The 15,755-nt window shown below is 46.8% G+C and overlaps 1 protein-coding gene and 1 pseudogene across 4 annotated transcripts in view; one reads left to right on the forward strand and one right to left on the reverse strand.

Annotated features, from left to right (window-relative positions):
- The window catches only part of INPP5A (inositol polyphosphate-5-phosphatase A), a 911,370-nt gene that overhangs the window by 26,556 nt on the left and 869,059 nt on the right, over window positions 1-15,755 (reverse strand). The gene's annotated exons all lie outside the window — the stretch shown is intronic.
- On the forward strand, window positions 3,505-3,657 carry LOC134899848 (U2 spliceosomal RNA; annotated as a pseudogene).

Raw genomic sequence — 15,755 nt, forward strand, 5'->3', positions numbered from 1 at the left:
CCCAGTCTTAAGTCTTTTCAGTGTGCCCAAGCTCCTGCAGATCCCGTCTATACCCCATGGTCCTTTTGGAGTCCCCAGCATCCTCTAGGACGTAAGAGAAATCTAAAAATAATTCTTACATTTATTTTAGTAACAAACATGTTCATTGATTTTCTTCCGTTATCAACATGCTGATAGCGAAAACAAAAACAAAGATTGCAGCGGTTCATGGTGGTCATTCCGAGTTGTTCGCTTGTTGCCATTTTTCGCAACGCAGCGATTAGGTGGAAAATGCGCATGGTACGCAGCGCGCATGCGCTAAGTGATTTAACACAAAACTTGGTAGATTTACACAAGCTCGAGCAACGTTTTTTCATCGCTCGAGTGATCGTAGTGTGATTGACAGGAAGTGGGTGTTTCTGGGCGGTAACTGGCCGTTTTCAGGGAGTGTGCTAAAAAACACAGGCGTGCCAGGTAACGCAGGAGTGGCTGGAGAAACGGGGGAGTGGCTGGCCGAATGCAGGGCGTGTTTGTGACGTCAAAGCAGGAACTAAACGGACTGAGGTGATAACAATCTAGGAGTAGGTCTGGAGCTACTCAGAAACTGCAAGGAATTATTTAGTAGCAGTTCTGCTAATCTTTCGTTCGCTATTCTGCTAAGCTAAGATACACTCCCAGAGGGCGGCGGCCTAGCGTGTGCAATGCTGCTAAAAGCAGCTAGCGAGCTAACAACTCGGAATGAGGGCCCATGTGCCTCATCCTGCCCATCTGATGGGCTGGCCCGACTGTCTGAAGGCCTGGCGAATCAAGCTCTGCCTACCAGCCTTCTGCTCAGCCAGCATGCTTAAACGGAGCGTGCCAGGAGGCCACGCCCCTGTGACGTGTGACAACACTCCCTTTTTCCATAAGCCTGGATACAATGCCCCGTCCAAATTTTAGCCCCAGTCCGTCCCTGACCTTGAGTGTCACAAATTGTATATCTGTGTACGAATGAGACTCAATCTGCTCAATCGGGCAACGATGCAGCAGTGCCAGTTTTATTTCCACCCAAGTTCTGGTGAGTTACTCCTGCGGCTTGTAGATCTATTTACTAAGCCTTGGATGGAGATAAAGTGGCTGGAGATAAAGTACCAGCCAATCGGCTCGTAGTTGCCATGCCACAGGCTGTGTTTGAAAAATGACAGTTAGGAGCTGATTGGTTGGTACTTTATCTCTATCCACGGCTTAGTAAATAGACCCCCAAAGTACATACTTGAAACTAATTCTTGAGCGGTTAAAGTGGCATCCTGGTATCTCTGGCACAGACTGACTGGCGATTTGCTGCATCTGGGTTGCGAATAAGATGCAAATCTAAAGTAAAAGTCGCTACACCACACTGCTCCACGCAGCTCAATCGCGCAGCGTCTTCAGGCTAGGAAAATGAGCATAGATCTGTATGCAGAGCTCACACTTCCTCCTGCTAAACATTTGCACTGCCTTAGTGTGCTTGCATCAACTGCATTTAAATATACATCCAGGTAAATTACAATAAATCACAAACGAAAACTGTAACAGTCTGACACGTATTATGAAGAAAGTGCGTGATGCTTCAGCAGAAACTTATTTACCACCCTGCTTGGTGCGATAATACAATAGCATTCTTCTAAATGGGTTTACAAGTTACAGCAGCATTAAAAAAGCATTAGTTATGGCAAGATGCCAAGAGTACCGCACAAAGCTGTACTGTAGGAATCCATCGGTAGCCGTACTTTTCCACCTCATCAAACCTTACAAGGCTCATTCTCAAAACACATTATGAGAATTCAATTTGCTACATGGCTGCAGTAGGAGCTCACACACTTCTGCTGCTCTGTGAAACAGGTTCCAGGGTTTATATATCTATGGAGAGAGAAAACTGCTACGCTGTAATATATTTGTTACCACATTTTAGCAGTGCTACTTTCCGTTATATGGCTGCGGCGGCGAGTGTGCATGATTCCACTGGCGTCAGACCACAGCGACTGGGATAATATGTGGTGTGTGCATGGACATTTCATGATCGGAAACTGTATAAAGATACAACCGCCTACATCAGCATCTATATAAAATGTTTAATACTATAATAAAATTTAGGGGTATATGCAATTAGTGCCGAGTTTTCAGACAGTCGGAAAATCAGCACTAATTCGACCTGTGGGTATTCAATAGCGGGCATTTTCGACAGTTTTTTGGTCTATTTTCACCATGCCTTTTCGTTTTTTTTGTTTCTGTTGAATCAGCACAGGCGAAAACAGACCAAAAAACTCGAAAACGGCTGCAAATTTGACAAAACACGTGGATCGGCGGCAAATTCGCTAATCCACGTGGTTTTCGCCCGTGCAAATTTTTTAACCAGTCGAAAAATCAGAACGGGCACTGAATAGGTTGGATGTTAATTCGACCTAAAAATGGGCGGAATGTGCAGTTTTTTTTTGACTGGTCGAAAAAATTACACAAAATCAATACACCCCTTCCCCCCCTTAGAGTGTGACAACAGAGTGCAAGTTCAAAAAAAAGTTGGAATAATGAGACTGCAGTTGTGTATTTACTCAAAAAGGTATTGTTTATTGTACTCCATAGTTTTCCAAACTCTCATTACACGCCAGGTATTAAGAATGTCCATGCTTGAGCACAGGTGACTTCAATAGCACTGCAGTTAATTTGATTTAACCATCTGGACTCAAAGATATACGGAAAACCTGGACTGTAAGGTGTATTACCCCATATGTACATACAAAAAGACCAGGCTGGATGGTTTCAGGGTACCTGTGAAAAAAAGAGCAGTCCAGTGTTTTGGCTACTACAGATAAAGTTGCATAAAGTAAAACGCGTGATAGACTGGCCTATGATTCTATTGTCACTGAGGGCAGCACTGCACTAATGTCACAGGACGGACTAGTCACTCATCTTCACACCGTTCTCTCACACTGCTAACCACACCATAAAAAACATTCCCCTTTACTGCTCCTGACCTATAGATGCGTCTTTGTATTCCCAGCCTCACGCAGTGTGAAATGCCTGGCGTGAGCGCGTGTCGGGCATCTTTTTCTGCTGAAAATGCATCTCCGTGTTAGCGCAGTGCCACTGGGGTGCACGAGGAGACTGTGCTGATTCATTTGATACCAGACACTTGCATATTGTGTGTGATGTATATGGAGCAGGACAGAACTTGTACTGGGAAAAAAGCTGCATTGTAGCACTTTGTGTACAGATTAAAAGACACGCACACACACACACACACACACACACACACACACATATAAGTGCCGTATGCCAAGTTAAACAGCACAGTCTCCCTGTGTGTCCTAGTTTGCATTGCGAAAAAGACGCATTTTTGGCAAAAAAAAAACAACAACAAAAAGCACAAAAAGCTGCCCAAAGCTTCTCATGTGACCTGGTGTGCCAACAGGGGCTGTTTGGTGTGACTGCTGCTAAGATGTATGAGGACATATCTGTATAGAAGACATCTCCCCCCTTGTACACCGGCAGCGGGGCGAGCGCAAAAGAGTCCCTTGCGGGCTCGCTGCGCTCACCACGCCCCCTTTCTGGGGGCCGTATATTAAATGGATTTTTAGAACAGGGAGATGGAAGAAGAGCTTGCTCTGTCCACTCCACACATTGACCCGGTATTGCAGTACCTCCGGGACCTCCATTCCTTCAAGTAAACAGAGACCTGCCAGCAGTGCGTAGAAATGGGATTTAAACATGAAATCTACAGAACATAGACTACAAGATACTGAGACAGAAGTCACATGATTAAATGTAAGGAGGCACAGTGGTCAGTACTGCTGCCTCAAGCTCTCCACCCAGATCAGGCACTATCTGTGCGGCAGCTGAATGCTATCGTGTTTCTGTGGATTAGCCGACACTGTACAAAAGCCTACTGGTAGGATAATTGGTTTGTGACTAAAGACAAGGTGTAACCCAACTTGCTGTGATGTTTATATATCTCATTCACACCCTATGGAGAGGGCAAACACAGGCATGAGCAATCGTACAATGCGTTACACAGCTGCTACTTCTGAATGTTACATGAAAGCCATGGTGACCCCACTAACAATCAGCGCTGCCATAAACAGGAGGTCAAACAGACAAATCAGCAGCGGAGGGTAAAGACTAGAGCCATAACGTAACAGCCTAGTACAGAGGTCAGCAGGGTAATGCCATCTCATTCATAGCCCATTCTATATATGTCATTAATATATCCCAGGGGCAGCAGGACTGCGCCAGCCAGAAGTGCCCCGTAACTTGCAGCCCCTCACTAGTGTAGTGGTGCGACAGATACCCATACACCGATGCCTGGATATGACAAGTGCTTTTCTTCATTACATGGAAAGGGATTCTGGGGGAGATTTATCAAACTTCTAAAGAAGGACAAGTGCTGGTATTGGCCATAGCAACCAGATTATAGGCTATCGGCTATCTAGGACATTTTATAAAATGAGAGCTAGAATATGATTGGGCAACACTAACACATTGTACTGGTAAAAAAGTTATGATCATGTCATCCTCAAAGACCACATTCTGCACTGGTGTATGGGGCCCCAGGGGGCCCACGCTGCACACATTTTTACAATACTTACCCACTGGAATCTCGCATCGGCAGCAGCACTGCAGAAATTACCAGGAAAAAGACGCGTCAGTCATTCTCCCAGCATTTTGCACATGTGCAGCTAGAAAATCACTGGCTTAATGGTCGCCGCACCATTTTCTCAGAGACCTACGCATGCGCAGTAGAGTCTGGGACAGCGCTACGGTCTGCATCACTGCTGGCGAGAGAGGCGGCGGGCCGGACTGAATCTGCACACGGGTCTCCTCCTGTCTAGAAGCGCACCTGACATTCAGGCCGTCCGAACGTCAGGTAAGGATTTGTGGAATGTGAATTTGCAGTAATCTCTCCATAAGCTGTAGCGAGGGATGCATCTTACTGCCTAAGCTATTCCAATTATTTATAGCCACTGGCACTAGCAACAACTGAGAAACACCTAAATGAGGAAATCACTTCTCAATATATAGCAACTACTAGGTGATTCATTGCGCCCTACGGGCGCTCTTCACACTGTCGCAAGGTGCTACGCCACCTTAATCCTTGCACACCCTTCTGGCGTGCAATATTTTTATTATATTGAGTATTACCGCCAATCATAATTTTGCGAGTGGTTAATATTGCACGGACAAAGGGCGTCCGATGGTTAAGGGGCTGTAGCCCCTTGCGACAGCGTGAACAGCGCACGCAGGGCACGATGAATCACATAGTAGGTGCTGTGGTTAGGGGAGTGGCGGGTGCAGGGGAGATGCGGATTTGGGGGAGAGGGGCTGGGGGTGCCGTGGGTGAGGGAGGGGTGGTTGCAGGGGTGCTGCAGGTGGGGGAGGGGCGGATGCGGTGGTACCGCGGGTGGGGGAGGGGCGGGTGTGTGGGTGCCGCGGGTGGGGGAGGAGGAAGAGAGGGTGCGGTGGTGCAGCGGGTGGGGGAGTGGCAGGTGTGGGGGTGCCGTTGATGGGGGAGGTGGCCCGGAGGTACTGAGAGTGGGGGAGGGGCGGGTAATGCTTCTCCTCCTGGAAGCAGTGATAATACATAGGGAGGCAGCATTTAAACTGATTTTAATACATTAATAATCCATACTGTAAATGTGTTCTAACATTTCTGAATTTTATTCCTTGTTCAGTGAACCTGAAGGAATAAAATTCCAAAACGTTAGAACACATTTGCTGTAATCACATAATGGATTAGTAATGTATTGAAGTCCGTTCTCCCTGCATATTACTATTACGTATATATAGCAGAGTGCCCATTTGACTACACACACACACGCATATACACACATACATTTTATTTATATACACACACATACAGTTCAGTGTGACCCGGCACTCCTTTACAGTAGGTCAGTGGTTTCCAAACTTTTTTGAATCACTGCGCCCTAGAATATCAGAATTTTTTTCACGGCACCCCTAGACCAAAAATTTCTTATTAAGAAATTTAGAAAGAAATATTACATTAAGTAGATCGCGTTTATGTCACCCTTAGGGTCAGTTGTGTGGTGAGGGACAAGATTTGCTTCTGTTTGGCCACATATTTTATGACTGCCAGCCACCAGCACTGGTTTTGCCTATTATATTGACCATGAATAATTTGAATTGGTCCTGGACCACCAACCCAGGGCACCCCTGCAAGTGTTCCGAGGCACCGCAGGGAGCCACGGCACACAGTTTGGGAACCTCTGCAGTAGGTTATAATTATTCCCTGCTTGGTAGGTGGCTAGGTTCAGCTGTCTGTAGTACCATCCTGCGGGTTGTTTTTTTATGTTAGTGTTCCCTGGCTCATCAGAGCGGGAGAGCTGGCTGGGTATGTTTGGGCTTTGTGTTTTAGTTCACGATTTTTTTCATATTAATAAGTTGCAGTATTTTGGTAACCTGTGCGTTTATTTGAAGTATTACTGTCATTTGCACTGAATCTTTTAATATGTACACATTGCGCCACATCGTGGCTTGATTGTCACAGCCTTGTATATTTATTGGTCACCATGGTTACCTCTTTCAGCCCCAGTACGCCAGCCGGTCGGACCGGAGCCGCGTCACTTCCTGTGGGCGGGGTGACGTCAGTGTCGGAAACCGGGCAGCGTGGTTGGCGGCAACGGAGAGGACCTCTCTGTTCACAGGTATTTAAACACTGTACTATTGATTGTGGATTATCCTGACGGAGGGGCTGCGACCCCAAAACTAGACTTTGCATTAAAGCAGTTTCAGTTTATGCAAGTCTCCCAGTGCCGCTTTTATTGCTATTTATATATATATATATATATATATATATATATATATATACACACACACACACACTGCTCGAAAAAATAAAGGGAACACTAAAATAACACATCCTAGATCTGAATGAATTAAATATTCTTATTAAATACTTTGTTCTTTACATAGTTGAATGTGCTGACAACAAAATCAAACAAAAATTATCAATGGAAATCAAATTTATTAACCCATGGAGGTCTGGATTTGGAGTCACACTCAAAATTAAAGTGGAAAAACACACTACAGGCTGATCCAACTTTGATGTAATGTCCTTAAAACAAGTCAGGAGTAGCTCCCGGCCAGCGCAGCTTTTGCGTGCTGGCCGGGAGCTACTCGTCACTGCCCGGGTCACAGCTGCTGCGGCCCGCCCCCGCACGGTTCGGCCACGCCTGAGTAGCCGGACCACTTCCACAAAACGGTGGCCAAACGCAGCCGTGCCGTCTCCCCTCCCACCCAGCGAACGCCTCTGCCCGTCAATCAGGCAAAGGCGATTGCTAGGCACTGATTCAGTGTCCAGACTATACTTCCTACCCTCCCGGATAGGTGGGCAAGTGTCCCGCTTTTTCCTGGCAGCCCCCGCACTCCCCCTCGGCCGCCCACAGCAGAGAACAAAGGGGGAGGTCCGAGGGGGATACGATGACGTGATTTAAGTTATCGGATCTCCGCCCCCCGCTGTACAGTGCCTGTTTTCTCGGCACCGTGTAGCAGGGGCGGGGCTACGATGACGCGACTATGGTGCCCAGACCGCTTGCTTTCCCCGTTGGCCATGCCCCCATTAGCCTACCACGCTGCAGCCTACCGGAGGGTGGAGCAGCAAGGTAGGCAACTATGGTCCAGACATTACCCTCCGTAATATCACCCCCTCTATCCGTTACATTAGCCATCTCGGGGCTTCCAGGCCGGCAGCCCAGGTGCTGTGATATGGAGTCAGGGCCTCTGGGGATCTGGGCACAGCTGTGGCAGAGAGGTACTTCTGTGACATCACGTGCAGAGGAGGCTCTGGGGCTCAGAGAGTATGCGGTGCAGGGAGCGCTATGAAAGCCTTCCACTGCGCCGCTTTCATACACATCTATGTCGGTGGCCACAGCAGCTTTTGTTCCACCTGCACCGTGGCTAGGGAGTGGGGATTGTTGATTATGGAGGGGGCAGGCGGACTGGCAGCAGGACATAGGACGCTGCAGTAAAAGTATTTTTTGTTTTCCCTATGTACAGCGCAGAGACTTTCTGCAGATGCAGTGGCATACGTTCCAGCTGTACCTTTTCTGCAGGTACAGTACCTTTTTTTTATGGTCTGCACCGATTTTTGGATCCCCAAACTCCCATTGAAAGTATAGGAAAAGGGGCGTGGTCACATCAGTTTACCCGTGGCCACGCCCCCTTTTCGAGTTTGTACTAATTTTTATGTGTAAATTGTTGCTGCAGATGAAGTGGGCCTCTTTTGGGGTGTGGACCTGGAGTTGCAGCTCCATCAGCCCCATTGTTAATCCTGCTCTGGGAACACACAGCAGCCAAAGGACAGAGCCTCCCACTAGATGTAACCTGTGTGGGAGGGCATTTCTCGCCCAATCAGCTGTGGACTGGGTGTGATAGACCTGCTGCTAACCCAATGAGAGCTCCTAGCTACGCCCAGCGTTATACACACAGTCACAGATCTGGGCTATTATATAGGAAATTATGGGGTATATGCAATTAGCGGCGAATCGTGGCAAATTATCGCAGTTTTTAAATTCGACACAATTCGACCGTCCAATTTCGGCAAGTGTTTGCCGAAATTCACCATATTCAATGGAAAACGGATTCGACAGTCCCGCGGGCGAAAAACGGCCGATTTGACGGATTTTGCGTCGATTTAAAAAAAAAAACGGGAAAAAACCCGAAAAAAAATGGCGTGGGGTCCCCCCTCCAAAGCATAACCAGCCTCGGGCTCTTCGAGCCGATCCTGGTTCTAAAAATCCGGGGAAAAAATGGACAGGGGATCCCCCGTATTTTTAAAACCAGCACCGGGCTCTGCGCCTGGTGCAAAAAAAACGGGGGACAAAAAGAGTAGGGGTCCCCCGTATTTTTTACACCAGCATCGGGCTCCACTAGCTGGACAGATAATGCCACAGCCAGGGGTCACTTTTATACAGTGCCTTGCGGCCGTGGCATTAAATATCCAACTAGTCACCCCTGGCCGGGGTACCCTGGGGGAGTGGGGACCCCTTCAATCAAGGGGTCCCCCCCCCCCAGCCACCCAAGGGCCAGGGGTGAAGCCCGAGGCTGTCCCCCCCATCCAAGGGCTGCGGATGGGGGGCTGATAGCCTTGTCAAAATTGAAAGAATATTGTTTTTTCCAGTAGTACTACAAGTCCCAGCAAGCCTCCCCCGCAAGCTGGTACTTGGAGAACCACAAGTACCAGCATGCGGGAGAAAAACGGGCCCGCTGGTACCTGTAGTACTACAGGAAAAAAAATACCCAAATAAAAACAGGAGACACACACCGTGACAAGTACAACTTTATTACACACTGCCGACACACACATACTTACCTATGTTGACACGCCGACTGCCACGTCTCGACTCCGACGATCCGGGGTACCTGTGAAAAAAACCCCACTCACCTGATCCAGTGTCCAGAGATAAATCCACGTCCAGAGATAAAATCCTCGTACTTGGCAAAAAAAAAAACACGAACACCCGACCACCGGACTGAAAGGGGTCCCATGTTGACACATGAGACCCCTTTCCCCGAATGCCGGGACCCCACGTGACTGCTGTCACTGAGGTCCCTTCAGCCAATCAGGAAGTGCCACGTCGTAGCGCTCACCTGATTGGCTGTGCGCGTCTGAGCTCAGACAGCGCATCGCACAGCTTCCTCCATTACTTTCAATGGTGGGAACTTTGCAGTCAGCGGCGGGGTTACCCGCGGTCAGCCGCTGACCGCGGGTGACCCCACCACTAACCGCAAAGTTCCCACCATTGAATATAATGGAGAGGCTTTGCGATGCGCTGTCTGACAGCTCAGACGCGCACAGAGCCAATCAGCAGAGTGCAAGGACGTTGCACTCGCTGATTGGCTAAAGAGACACTTCTGTGACAGCTGTCACGGGGGTGTCTGCATTCGTGGAAAGGGGTCTCATGTGTCAACATGGGACCCCTTTCAGTCCGTTGGTCGGGTGTTCGTTTTGTTGTTTTGACAAGTACGAGGATTTATCTCTGGACCCTGGATCAGGTGAGTATAATTATCTTTTATTTTCAGGTACCCGTGGATTCTACTTGGAAAAGAGGACCGACTGCTTCGTGTCAACATAGGTAAGTATGTGTGTGTTGGCAGGTGTGCAATAAAGTTTTACTATCAAGGTGTGTGTCTCCTGTTTTTATTTGGGTATTTTTCCCCCAGTAGTACTACAGGTACCAGCGGGCCCGTTTTTCTCCCGCATGCTGGTACTTGTGGTTCTCCAAGTACCAGCTTGCGGGGGAGGCTTGCTGGGACTTCTAGTACTACTGGGAAAAACAATATTCATGTCATTTTCTCAAGGCTATCAGCCCCCCATCCGCAGCCCTTGGATGGGGGGGACAGCCTCGGGCTTCACCCCTGGCCCTTGGGTGGCTGGGGGGGGGGACCCCTTGATTGAAGGGGTCCCCACTCCCCCAGGGTACCCCGGCCAGGGGTGACTAGTTGGATATTTAATGCCACGGCCGCAGGGCACTGTATAAAAGTGACCCCCGGCTGTGGCATTATCTGTCCAGCTAGTGGAGCCCGATGCTGGTGTATAAAATACGGGGGACCCCTACTCTTTTTGTCCCCCGTATTTTTTGCACCAGCACCAGGCGCAGAGCCCAGTGCTGGTTTTAAAAATACAGGGGATCCCCTGTCCATTTCCCCCCCGGATTTTTAGAACCAGGAACGGCTCGAAGAGCCCGAGGCTGGTTATGCTTTGGAGGGGGGACCCCACGCCATTTTTTTCTGGGATTTTACCATTCCATTTAAAAAAAAAATATTATTTTTAAAAATATATAAATAATACTTGTGCCTCCAAAAAACACAAACCAAGTACCTAATCCCTCCTAATATAAATAGATATGCTATTACCAAGAAAAAAAAACACAAAAAAAACATGTTATAATTTTTTTTTATTAGTTTCACCCACCAAAGTGTGGTGGATTGAAAATGACGAATTTATTGTCTAAAAGCACTGTTGTCGAATTTCCAAACTTCAATTGAATATACTTTGGTCGAATTGCAGCACTTGTATCATTGCAGAAAAGTCGAATTTGACAAAAGTCGAATTTCAAAAAGTCGAATTATGAAAGTCCGTTTTTTTGACGGAAAGTACTGAATTGCATTGTCGATTTTTTTTTGGGGCGAAAAAGTCCCGAAATTCGACAATTTCGGGAATTCGACCGCAATTGCATATACCCCTATGTGTTGGTAGGTTTTTGCAATTTAATAAATTATGTTAGATCTATCAATCAATCAATCAATCAAAGCAGCTTTGGATGCCAACATAGGAGTATACAGAAGCAGCAGATTTGTAATAATAAGACAGTCACCATACCTCCCAATGTACATGGGAAACAGTACTCACATGTACAGTACTAGACGGTGGAGGTGGGGTGTAATCATTTCGTTATACAGGCACTTGGTAACGACTTATAGATATAATGGCACAGCCGTAATGCACATGCAAGAAAAAGCAATGGGTAACGTACACTGGATTCTGATATTAAGGTGCCCAATCCAGCTGTCTGTGCATATGACACTAAGTTACACAAGCATGTGCTAGGGCTGACTGGATGGCTTTTCTTGAACTCGCTGCGCCGAGCGCACACTGAGAACACTATAGACATTTGGCCAAGTCACTGCTCACCTGGTGCAGTGTCCTGAGTATTTTCTAGACATATACTGATTTAAGCATGTTTGTCAGTACTCCGATCTATCCAGATTAGTGCACAAGTGATAAATGAATATAGGGGTGGTTCAGAGTTGTGCGCTATTTGTATCGCTGCTGTGCCATTGGCGGCAGCAGTGACGTGAATATATACTAAATAGGTGTCTGGGAACAAAAGGCATCGCAGATCCGAGTGCTGCGTCCGAAGGTTCAGCATCTGATCACCACTGCGACCATTGGTTGTGCCAACCACCATCTGAGTAAGCCTAAGGCATCTCAGAATGGCCATTTAGCTGCGGCTAGTAAATCTGCATCAGAAGACGCAGACACTGTTCTCAGCACTCACACAAAACGGAGGCGGTACCCCCTGTCAATCATGCTGCAACTTGGGGGCACTGCATGCGATCTGGCTGTATGTGATCTGCACATATGCAGCACAGCATCTGAGCATGAGCTGATCTCCCACCACCGGAGTTGCACACTAACAAGCCAAGAGAATATATAAAGGAGGGGCGTTAATACAAAGCAAGAGTAATAAAATAAAGATGAGCATTCTAAAACAAAAGATCCAGACTTCAATATGATAAGTAGCAACCATTACTCAGTGCGTCAATGAATGTATATTTTAGTTTTAGGAGACGCTGGTCAAGTAAATAAATGTACCGGAAGGTTTCCTGATCAGAAATGGTGCAAACTGGAGCCCCATTAATTAGACTCAGTGTACTGGTCAAATACCCAGTGCAGGTGGCCAATCTGAGGGTTCAACCAATATCCTCGCGCCTCAGGGATAGCCCCAGGTTTTAAAGATTTGTCCAAACAAAGTCTCTATTTTTCAGTATTGCCTACATAAAATGATTCTGCAGGTTTCACTTCCCCCATCTATTCCTACACAGCTTTAGAAGTCAAAATTGTTTGAAGGTGAGAATGTGAAATGCAAATAATGATGTTCTAACTATATCCAGCCAAGCGGACAGGATGGGGATAGTAGCGTTACAAGATGCCCGGAGACTGGGGGGTGACAGGCTTAAGGCCCCATACACTACAACGATAATGCCCGATTTCATCCTTTCGGGTCGATAAATCGGATGGAAAAGTGGCAAATCGATGTGTTTTACATCCGATCCGATGCGCAGTCCCGTGAGCATCGTTTCGGAGCCCCTAGATCGTTAGTGCAGCACTCGTAATATGTCGGTTGCCGCAGGCATGGCTGGGATTGCATAAGATACATTGTACGCGAAAGGACCGCATACGATGTATCCTATGCAATCCTGCCGCCCGGGAGGCTGCCGGACGGTTCAAGAGAAATCTTATGTGACACGAGGGTCCGACATGTCGCTGTACTGTATGGGGCCCTTTAGATGCATCAGCTCCGCAGCAGAAGGCCCCTGGACACTGTTCCATGAATGTTGGCAACACTAAAGGGGGGTACTCACGGGAGAGATGTGTGCTGAGCGATCTTAACACAGACCGCTCAGCACACATCTCTCACCCCGCTCAGCACAGCGCGATGTGCTGAGCGAGGGGGAAAGCCGACGGGGGGGCCGCTCACTTCACACAACGGTGAAGTGAGCGACCCGCTAGACTGAGCCTGCATGCAGCTCAATCTAGCATCGGCGATAGCGATGCGCGGGGCCGCGCATCGCTATCGCTGGAGGGCATACACACGGCAGATCCGTGCTTAAAATCTAAGCAATCTAGCAAGATTGCTTAGATTTTAAGCACGGATCTCTCCGTGTGTACCCCCCTTAAGAATGCAGCAGATAGTGACATCACATTCTACCTCAGGTCCTCTGTGATGTCACTACTATACAGTTGATTCTATACAGTCTCAATGTATGTTTGTTCAGCCCGCCCATGGCTGTCTCCATTGTGTATAAGAGGTAATTACATATTAAAAGACTTTATTAAATTGTGACATGTCCTATCACCCCATCTATCAGGGGGTTACTGCTGGTTACTGGTGCACTTTGACATTTCTGCATGCTGAAATAGTGTGATGATGTGATTATCTTTTAATTATAAGGCAGCCTAGGGGTACTGTAGCACCGTACAAAGGAAACAGGACAACCATCTCACAACTTTACATAAATACATAATTACAGCGCAGAATCACACATAGTCATTTTGTAGCGGAGATAACAGGGAGAGAACCCTGCTCACAAGAGCTTATTATCTACAGCAGGGCTGCAGCTCTCCAGCTGTTGTGAAACTACACATCCCAGCATGCCCAGGTCACAGTTTTAGCATTCCCTAACAGCAAAACTGTGGCAGGGTATGTTGGGACTTGTAGTTTCACAACAGCTGTAGTCCCATAGGTTGGTCAGGCCTGATCCAGCGTTAGAAACGTCATCATTATGGATCGACAACTCTCATATATCGGAAATGTGGCTTACATGACATCACAAACATCCAACATTCATTAACTGTCCCCAGACATTTGTTCTGGCTTATCGCTACTGACCAACTGCACAACAAAACCTATCTAGATCTCGGTTTGCGTTTCATTCTGAGTACTGTATGTTGCAGGTTGCTGAAATGTTAATGCAGATGGCAGAACTATATCTTGTGGTCATAATGTTCCATGTCTGCAAATGAGGTGTATGACAAATACCTACAATCAAAATCCCGACAAGGTCAAAATCCCGACATTTAAAATGTCAACAGGTCAAAAAGTCGACAAGTTTTTCATTGGGTTTTTGGGATGTGAATGTCAACATGGACACCGTGTAAGTGTACCGCGTCCCCTTGCATGGTGAGCGATTCGGGCACGGTGCCTCGCTGCACTTGGCACACCATTATATTCCCCCTCCAAGTCCACTGGGATGGTCCAGTATGAACAAGTCGGTTTCAATGAAAAAAAAAATCCTGAAAAATTCATTTAGACTTTTTGACCTTCAACATTTTAAATGACGGTATTTTGACCTTGTCGGTGTTTTGATAGTCGGTCAATGGTTGTCGGTATTTTGACTGCAGGTAAATTGCCTGCATCCCGTACAAAATGCCTCATGCCTCAGTGAGGTCACCAACTCCCAGGGAACAGACTGCCCCCACTGTATATATGTGGCAGGTACACCTAGACACCGGGGCGGCATTGCTTACTTCACTTTCATAAACAGTATAGACATTCCAGACTTAGCGCTGCATTTATCTGGCTTTCTGAACCCGCTGGCGTTTAGTATATAAAACTTACACAGCCGGATTTATGTCCCAGGCAGACTGACAAAGTATCAGAGAACAAGTGATTTATTGTCAAGTGCATTAAAAACATACAACAAAGATTTAAATCAAAGTGTCTTCAGTTACGCAGACAGGAAAGACTAAATAAAAACCAAACAACAGCAGCAATGCTATAATAACAAAAGGTTTTTTTTTTTTAACCTTTGCCCATAATATTATCTAGTTTCAATGTGTACGCGCACATTAAATATATTTATATTAAGCAAGTAAATGCACATAGATGAATACAGAGCCAGCTGGTAAACTTCATGACAGTTTAATGCCATGGCAAACACAAATAGGTCACTTTAAGGAAATGATTAATGCGCCAGATTACAGAGCATGCAGACTTATCTAAGAACAAACTTGTAAGTGGGTGTGAACCTGTCGAAAAGTCAGCTCCTATCTCTGCCATATTACAGCTACAAGAGTAATTATCGTAATTAATGAGGTAAGGTGACAAAGGTAACAATTGCCCACCTGTATCTTGAACAACCACCATTCCTTCATTCACACCTATGTCTCCTTATCCTTAATAATTACCCAGCAGTAGGGCCCTGCGTGGAGAGCACTGTTTGTTCATGGTGGCCAGGAAGTCCTTGCAGCTTCTGGCAAGACGCTGGCGCAAGCTGTACGTAGAAGGATAGTGTTGCCATGGTGCCAGCTAGATTACACAGGACAACAGGAAAAAATACCAGGGTGTATACTTTCCCTATTTTCCACTCATTCAGTCGCCCGGAACAAGGAATCAAGACTATGCATTTTATATATCTGAAGATAACCCTTCCAGATCAGTTTACAAATAGGAGGTTTTGTCCTGGAGTTCTCTCAGATTTTTTGGTGTGTAATAGTAATATAATTGCTCTCCCAGTTA

This window comes from Pseudophryne corroboree, chromosome 3 (genome assembly GCF_028390025.1).
Source record: "Pseudophryne corroboree isolate aPseCor3 chromosome 3, aPseCor3.hap2, whole genome shotgun sequence".
NCBI lineage: Eukaryota > Metazoa > Chordata > Amphibia > Anura > Myobatrachidae > Pseudophryne > Pseudophryne corroboree.